An 8,809-nucleotide genomic window follows, 5' to 3' on the forward strand; every position below is an offset into this window, starting at 1 on the left:
GATAGATTATGTAATGAAAAAGTTTGGAAAATAAAGGCAAGGATTATAAGGTTATGGAAAGTCCCATCTAAATTTGATAAGAGTAATAAGACGACCTAGAAATGGTTCTTATGAATGATAAGGTAAGTGTTACCATAGTACAAAGAGTTTATGAAAGAAATGAAGAATTATTTAAAAAGTATTATTTTTGTTATTCATATTTCTTATTTTGTGATTACAAAGTTCTTACCAATATATAGACCAAGAGTACGCTAAGAGTACACTCCTTATGGAATAATATCCTAATAAATTACATTGATTTTTTTTCTAATTTTCTTTGATATTTTTCTGATTTTGTTCCCTAATTATATCAGGCCGAGTATGCGATAAGTAAATTAGTTTTCCAACCAGTCGCTGGTACCTTTCTTTATCTGCTAGGGTGGCACCTTCTACCATCTTCAACTTGTGATTAACTTGCATAGGCGTTCTTCGTCTTTCTATATTTTCTTCGACTGTGACGGACAGCGTCGCCGTTCGGGAACTTTAGAAGGCAATCAACATTAAACACCTCCGTGAGCAACAGGTATTGCTCCTTCGCACGGCAAGAATTAGGCAAAAAATGCCGCTTGAACCTACAATCATCGTAACATCTTTTTCCATATTTTCGACAATAGGGACAACTCGCCATTGATGTGAGAGAGAACGACGATTGATGCGAGAGAGAAGACAGAAACTGCTTTGGAACTGATTATCGGAAAAGTGATGATCGGGTTCCAAAACTATTACGTAGCATATTTGCAATTTATAAAGAAATGGTTGATTTTGAGTCCCTAGAACTTAACTCTGCTCTGATACCATGTTACCATAGTACAAAGAGTTTATGAAAGAAATGAAGAATTATTTAAAAAATATTATTTTTGCTATTCATATTTCTCATTTTGTGATTACAAAGTTCTTACCAATATATAGACCAAGAGTACGCTAAGAGTACACTCCTTATGAAATAATATCCTAATAAATTACATTGATTTTTTTTCTAATCTTCTTTGATATTTTTCTAATTTTGTTCCCTAATTATGATATTCTAATAGTAAGCTGATTATTTTCCATAATTTTTTTCAAGTGATGCTAGATCCATTTTATAAATATTTTTTGTTCGTATTTTAAGTTTATTTGATAAGTAAACCCTTGTACGAATCAAAGACAGTGCGATTTTATAGGGTTATAAGTGCTAATAGTCTTTATTTTTAATTTGTTTTACATTGTGATAAAATTCATTGTTCAATCAAGAATTATTTGGCTAAGATATTTGAGAATGATATGATCGAGGGGAAGGTTTATGTCTTCTCAAATTTTCTAATTGAGAAATCAAGCAGAATTTATCTTCCGACTGCACACGTGTGTAGAATAACTTTTAAGAAGGAGTCACGTATAGTAAATACGGTCGATGATCGTAAAATTCCTAACAATCATTTCAATTTTCTCGATCATGATAATATATTGAGACAAACAAATGAAAAATCTAACTTATTTGGTACGTAGTTAATTTGTATTATTCATTTATGATGGGTGAACTTAATTTTTTCTTTGAGCTGCAAATTAAATAAACTGAAAATGGTATTTTAATTCATCAAGAGAAGTATAGCAATAAACTAGTTAAGAAATTTGGTATGAAAAATGTCAAATCCATGGGAACTCCCATGCACCCTAATTCAAATTAGACAAGAGAGAAACTGAAAAAGATGTAGATGAGACTAGGTATAGAGGAATGATTGGCTCTCTTATGTATTTAACTTCCTCTAGACCTGATATTATGCAAAGTGTTGGAATGTGTTCAAGATTCCAATCTAAACCAAAAGAGTCTCATCTTTCTGCAGTTAAGAGGATCATTAGATATATTCATGGCACATCCAATTTTAGTCTTTGGTATCCTAGAATTGATGATTTTTATGCAGTTGGTTATTGTGATGCAGATTTTGCCGGTGATAAAGTTGATAGAAGGAGCACATCAGGCTTATGTTATTTTCTTGGAAAGTCCTTGAATGTTTGGTCAAGTAAGAAGCAGCCAACAATGGCTTTGTGCATGTTTGGGCGCTATTATTTTGTTAAAAAAAGATCTTTTTTCAATGAAAAAAGATCTTTTTTTATTTTTTAACGTGTTTGACAAATTTCTAGTAGTAAAAGTAAAAGCACTAGTAAAATAAATAAAAAAAGATCTTTTTTGAGAAGCTGTAATTTACATCTTTTTTAAAAAAATATTTTTTCCTTAAAAAAAAGATGTTTTTCGTATAATAAATGAACAAAAAAGTACTTTTATATTGTTATACCCAAACATAATTGATAGATAAAAAGACCTTTTTACATGAGATATCCAAACATAAAATTACTTTTACTTCTCTATAAGATCTTTTAAAAAAAGATAACTCGAAAAAAGATCTTTTCTCAAAAGCTCACCCAAACAAGCCCTTTATCCACTGCAGAGGCTGAGTATATAGTTGCGTCTTCTTGTTGTTCACAGCTCATGTGGTTAAAAACAGAGCTTGCTTATTACAAATTAAATGCTGAAAATATTCTCTTGTTGTGTGATAATCACTACAAGAAAATGGAACATTTGTAACAAAAAATTTGTATCAAATTTAAATTTGTTACAAAAAAAATAATATTTTGTAATAATAATTTTATTGTTACAAAAGAATAATGTTTTGTAACAACATTACAAGTTGTTACAAAACATGATAATATTTTGTAACAACCTGTTTTATTTTGTTACAAATTATGTTAGTTTTTGTAACGATATAGTGTTTTGTGTAATATTTTGTAACAAAAAATTAATTTGTCACAAAATTCAATATTGTTTGTAACAAGTTAATTATTTGTCACAAAATATAAGAATATTTTATAATATTTTTTTCAAAATATTAAACACTTTAAGAGTAAAAAAAACTGTGTATATATTTTTTTCAAAATAATTCTATTTTATTTCAAAAATTAAAATTTTTTATATAATGTATGTATTCATTAATTTTTAAAAATTATAAATATTATTTTATATTCTTTTAAATAATTAATATATAATTTTTATTAATAATTAGATTTTTACACTACAAATTTTTTAATAATTAGTGGAGATTTTTTAGTGAAAATTTTTAAAAATTTACACAAAATATTTTATTTGTGACAAATTATAAAACTCCTCTGCATAATTTTTAAAATCCCCACTATTACACATAATTAAAATTTTCAACCCCCTCCAAACAAATTCTAAAGCTCTCAGCTGTTGCAGTGTGAGAAAAGATCTCGTGAAAATGTGCAAGAGGCTAGCTTCAACTCTAAAGCTCGCAGCCGTCGCTGCCTTCATCGCCGCCGCCATCACCACCACCATATCTGTAAGACCCGGAACTTTTGAAAAATCTTATTATGATCAAGTCTCAAATCATATAGTTATTTATAGTTTTAATTTCAGAAATTATTTTATTAAAGATAATTAGAGCAAGTTTTGATTAATTGAATTTAAAATAAATTAGGATTATTATCCAATTTTAAAATTATTGGATTATTTTTTATATTTAAATTATAAAGTTGGTAATTATGAAATAATAAGAATTTTATGTGATTTGGACTAAATAATTAATATTTAAAATATTAATATTGCTGCTTTGGAAAATAGAAAAATTAATTATTTATTTCTAATTTTTGGATTTGAATATTTTATTGAAAGTAATTTGTAAAATTGATGAACAAATAGTATTTTTATATATTATTATTGTTGGAGTAAAATTTATTCTTAATTACTATATCATCCCACTTTTATTTGAAATTACAAAACTACCCCTAGACCTATTTTTACTCAAAACCCTAATCCACCCTCACTCATCTCCCAAACCTAAACTCCCTCAGCAAACTCATCAAGCTTGAAACATTCACACACAGCAGCACCGAACTCAAGAAACAGAAAGGGTAGAGAGGAGAGGGATTCACAGGAAGAAGGGGAGGGGAGAGTGAGGACGGCGCCGGCGGGCGTCACTGCCGCCGCGCCGTCGTGTCGCGCAGAGAAGAGAGAGGTTCAAGCCGAAGAAGGAGAAGGAGGAGAAGGCCGTGCTATTGCCGCCGCCGTTCGGTCCGTCCACGAGCTGCTGTCAGAACCGCGCGAGGAGGAAGCCATCGTGAGGAGAAGCGTCGCATTGCTGCCGCTGTCCGGGCCGTCTTCGTCGTCGCCGATTTCCTTCGTTGCCGCCGTCGTTGATGAGCCCAGTCGCCGCCGATTTGGTCTGAGGGTGAGGGAACGCAAATAGAAGGGAAGACGGGGAGCCACCGCCGCTGCTGGCTGAACCCCCCAGTGCTCCAGTGCTCCATATCGCCTCTGCCGTCTGGAACCAGCTTTGCCATAGCTGAAAGGCTGGACTTGGAAGGTGCTTCCGTCGTCATCTCTTCTCGCAAGCAGGTCATTTTTCCTTTCTCTTCCTCTTTGCCTCCAATTAATTATATTCATTACTCAATTTCCTTGTTTCTACAGCAAAATGTTGAAGAGGCTGCAGAGAAACTTATGGCTAAAGGAATTGAAGTTTTGTCCCTTGTTTGCCATGTCTCCAACGATTAACAGAGAAAAGATTTGATTCAAAAAACCACACAAGTCACCATTTTCTATTCATTTTTATCGAATGCATTATCCTTTATTAAAATTTGTTTGAATGCTGTTGAATATGCTGTTGAATATTACATAAGTTTGAAAATATAGATGTGATTATGTCAAACGCAGCTGCAAATCCTTCTCAATAGTGCCTTTTTTTGGGATAAATAATTTGATTATGGTGTTAAGATATGAACTTCTGATTCTAAAGTTAATTGTTTATGGCTTCAGTCCTTGAATTCATTTAATGTTATCATAGTTTCAATTGGTGTAATATATTGTTGGAAATGACATAAATACCTTTCGAATAATTACTTGTGTTTATAGTGATTGCATTGTGTGTGCATTTGTTGTTAAATAATTTCTCACATTAAGTTGTTATTGCTGCTCTATACTTGCTGTTGGTTGCTGCTGATTTTTCCCCCTCACTGCTTGCTTGTTAAATGATTCTTAAATTCAATGAGAAAGGAAATGTTGTTGAGTTATTTTTGTTTGTGTTGGGAATAGATGATGGTTGCTGAACTGAGATTGGTTTTATTGATAAATCTGTTGCTGAAATTGTTTAGTTTGGCTTGATTGATTTTTTGTTGAATTAATGGATAAACTGTTGTACCCCTGCTGCTTGCAAGTGTAATGGTTATTGACTTCAATGAATAGAATGCTGCCTGAATCCATTACCTTTGTTCATTTTACTGTTTTGGGTGCTGTATGATGGGCCATTAATTGCTGTTCTGCTGAGTGCTGCTCTGCTTCTTGCTGGTTGGATTGGTTTTAATTGTTTCCTCATATTTTCTTGATGGAATTTGCTTATTTTATTGCTTCTTATGAATTCATTATAATTTTTTGTGTTTTTAACTGTCAAAGAATTCATATGAAATTTGAATTGATTGATTGAAATTGTGAAATAGGCAAATTTACTGCTGAAATGATGCCGGAATTCATCTTAATCTATTTTCAATATTCATCTTTGATTCAATTAATTGATTGAGTTGGTATTTAATTGCTTTTGGTTTTCAACTGTTGCTAAGCTCAATTGATTGATTATCCGGCTAAGTGCTTCACTGTTTTGGTTGTTGGAAGCTGGAAGCTTCGGGTTTTGTTATTCACTATTTGGTGTTGTCCTATTTGGTTGATCAATTAAAATGCATTGTGTTATTTGAGCAAACAAGTTCTATTTGACGAATTTTTGTGTCAAAATAGACCCTTGTTTGCTACATGATTTCTGATTGACTCAAGATATTTCTTTGCAAGTTGTGGTCATGCCTTTAACATTCTTTGCCATTTTTTTTCATACTAAATTACTCATATGCATTGAATAGTTCAAGTGAATTTTCAAATTGACCACAAACTTGAAATTCTTTTAAAAAAATAGCCTCTTTTGCATGCTCTCACAAGGTTGAAGATTTCTTTCTACCAATGTGGCTAATTTGATTTATTTTATTCATGCCTAACTTACCTTAAGTCATATAGGGCATGAATTTTTCAAGTCTTGTCTCAACCTTGTGACTTTTATGCTTCATTGGAATTTGGTGTTTGAATGTTCTTTGGCTTACATGTTTCTAACTTAGTCAACACCAAATTGTTTTAATTTATGCCACTTACTTGTGATTGATATTTACTTGATTATGTGCTCTACACATACATGTGTATCACTTGTTTTGGCATTTTGAATTGTTGAGAAGTAAATACAAACTTGCTTGTTTTGAAAATTTAGAAACTTTTTGAACTTAAGGAACTTTTGACTATGCACCTAACTTTTTGTTTCGGTTTTTCTTATTTATAGGAGTGCTGAAATGGTGACCACATGCTACCTTGAGGGCTCAAGAATATTTTGATTCATAGAGACACTAATCTATGTTAGAACTTTTAACTTTTGGTTGAACTTGTGCAAGACATATTACTTGTAGAACTAATCAATGTACTCACTAATATTATTTTGTTTTAAAACAATGTTAGATAAATAAGGCATGTTTGAATTATGTATGTTTTTACATATTATATAAATGTAGACTTGCTTAGTAAAATAGTTAATATATTAGTTAATTAAAAAAATAATTTAGTAAATTATGCATGTAATTTGTATTAAAAAAATTGTTACAAAATAATTATTTTACTTTTGTAACTAAAGAAAAAAATGTTACAAAATCAAGTTACATTTTGTAACAAAATTTTATGATAGGAAAAAATAGATTGTCACCAAAAATAGCTTGAATATCAAAATTTGTTACCACTTTTGTAATGACTTCTGGTTTTTTGTATCAGAAAAATTTGTTACAAAATATCACTTTGAATTGTAATAGTTTCGTTTTTTGTTACAAAAACTTTTTGTAACGGGACATACTGCAACGGTCCCTTTTTTTTTGTTACAAAATTCTTTTATTTCAAAATTTCGATTTTTTGTAACAATTTTTTTTGTTACAAATATTGTTTTTTCTTGTAGTAATATGAGTGCCATTAATATTTCTAAAAATTCAGTCTTGCACTCTATGACTAAACATATTGAAGTGAAATTTCACTCAATAAGAGAACATGTTCAAAAGGGGGATATTAGCATTCAATTTGTTAAATCAGAGGAGCAATTGGCTAATATTTTCACTAAATCACTAGTTGATGACATATTTTGCATGCTTAGGACTAGTCTAGAGATTTTAAACCATCATTCATTGTTTGAAAATTGCTGATGTGTTTGTTGGAGTTTTTTTTTTGTCTCATAAACAGGTATGAGATTCTCAGGCCTTGTCGCAAGTACAGAGTCATCTAAGCCAACCTCAAAAAATTAGATCATGAGTGGTCCAATATATTTTCTTAAACCCAACCATCTCTGGGCTCAATATGAATGTTATATGATTTTTTGTTTTGTGTTTGTTGGCTTGTTTACTTTAGTTTATTTCTTTTTGTCTTTAAGTCCAAAAAGTTTCAAATTTTAAATTGATTTCCTTTTTTAATTTTAAATAAAATCAAATCTTTCTTTTTGTGATGTCAAGTCCTTTCAAGTTAAATCAGAGGTGATACAATTGCATGGTTTAAGAAAATTTCTTTTGGGTACGATTACCAATACTTCTTCTTCTCCCTCCATAACTCCTCCAACCCTTCGGTTTCTCCCCACTATCTTTACTGCATCTCTTCCTTCAAAAATCAGAAACCAACCAAATGAGGAAGAAAACTATTTCTCAAAAGCCACCACGAGAAAAGATATTCAAGCTTCCTGCAAAGCAAAAATTCTCTACTCGTTTTCAAGACCGAATCTTCACTGCTTCTCCTTCTTCTCCAACCTCACCTCCTCGTTCGGATCCCATAGCTCGCACTAAAAATCACTAAAGGTTTCCACCTTCAGCCAAGCCGACGCCACCTCCGAAGGAACCTCCATCCAAACCTGGTTTGTCGAAGCCAAGTTCATCAAAGGGGAAATGCCCAGCTACTACCGAACCTACCTCAGAGCCCACTCAACCTAAGACAAGGTTTGTTCCCTTGTGTTCTCAAAGAGATAAACCTCGGCTCCCTCTTAAATCAGTTAGAGTACCAGACATTGATCTCTTTACACATACATCTCATTTCATGACATCTCACTCCAACTGTAACCCTTATAGATTTAGGTCTGCCATGAATAATGACTTTTATGAAGGAGTTATTAAGTACCGTACCATGTGTCCCTCTTTTCTTACTGATTTACCAAATTTGAAAAAGAAAGGTTTTCTTTTCGTTGAAAATTTGGAATTTCTGGACTGGAATCATTTTTTAAACATCAAAAAGCTTGTTTACCTACTTTTGGTCAAAGAGTTTTATGCTAACATGACATATCATGAGGACAGTGTGCATTCTTATGTCAAGGGCCAAGACATTGTTTTAAATAATGAAACAATCAGTGATTCATTGAAATATACTGATGTTGGGACTTGTGCTTATACTTCTGTTAAGTGGGATGAAGGAGTTGGCATCTCTTTCAATGATGCTTTGGCTCATATTTGTGAACATATTTCCTTGATTGATGGCATTACCCCCACTCACAAAGTCCTAGGATATGAACGTGCTCAGTTGCACCGAATTGTCAACCACATCATACTTCCTCAAAGTGGTTCACATCAAAGGGTCACTCTTATTTTGTATGCCTTGCTCACTAAAACAGAAATTTCTTTTACTTATTTGATGGTTAGATACATGTTTGACTCTGTTAGAAATGAGAAAGACAAAGCCCTTCCTTATGGC

Source organism: Arachis ipaensis, chromosome B9 (assembly GCF_059453495.1).
Source record: "Arachis ipaensis isolate K30076 ecotype BB chromosome B9, ASM5945349v1, whole genome shotgun sequence".
NCBI lineage: Eukaryota > Viridiplantae > Streptophyta > Magnoliopsida > Fabales > Fabaceae > Arachis > Arachis ipaensis.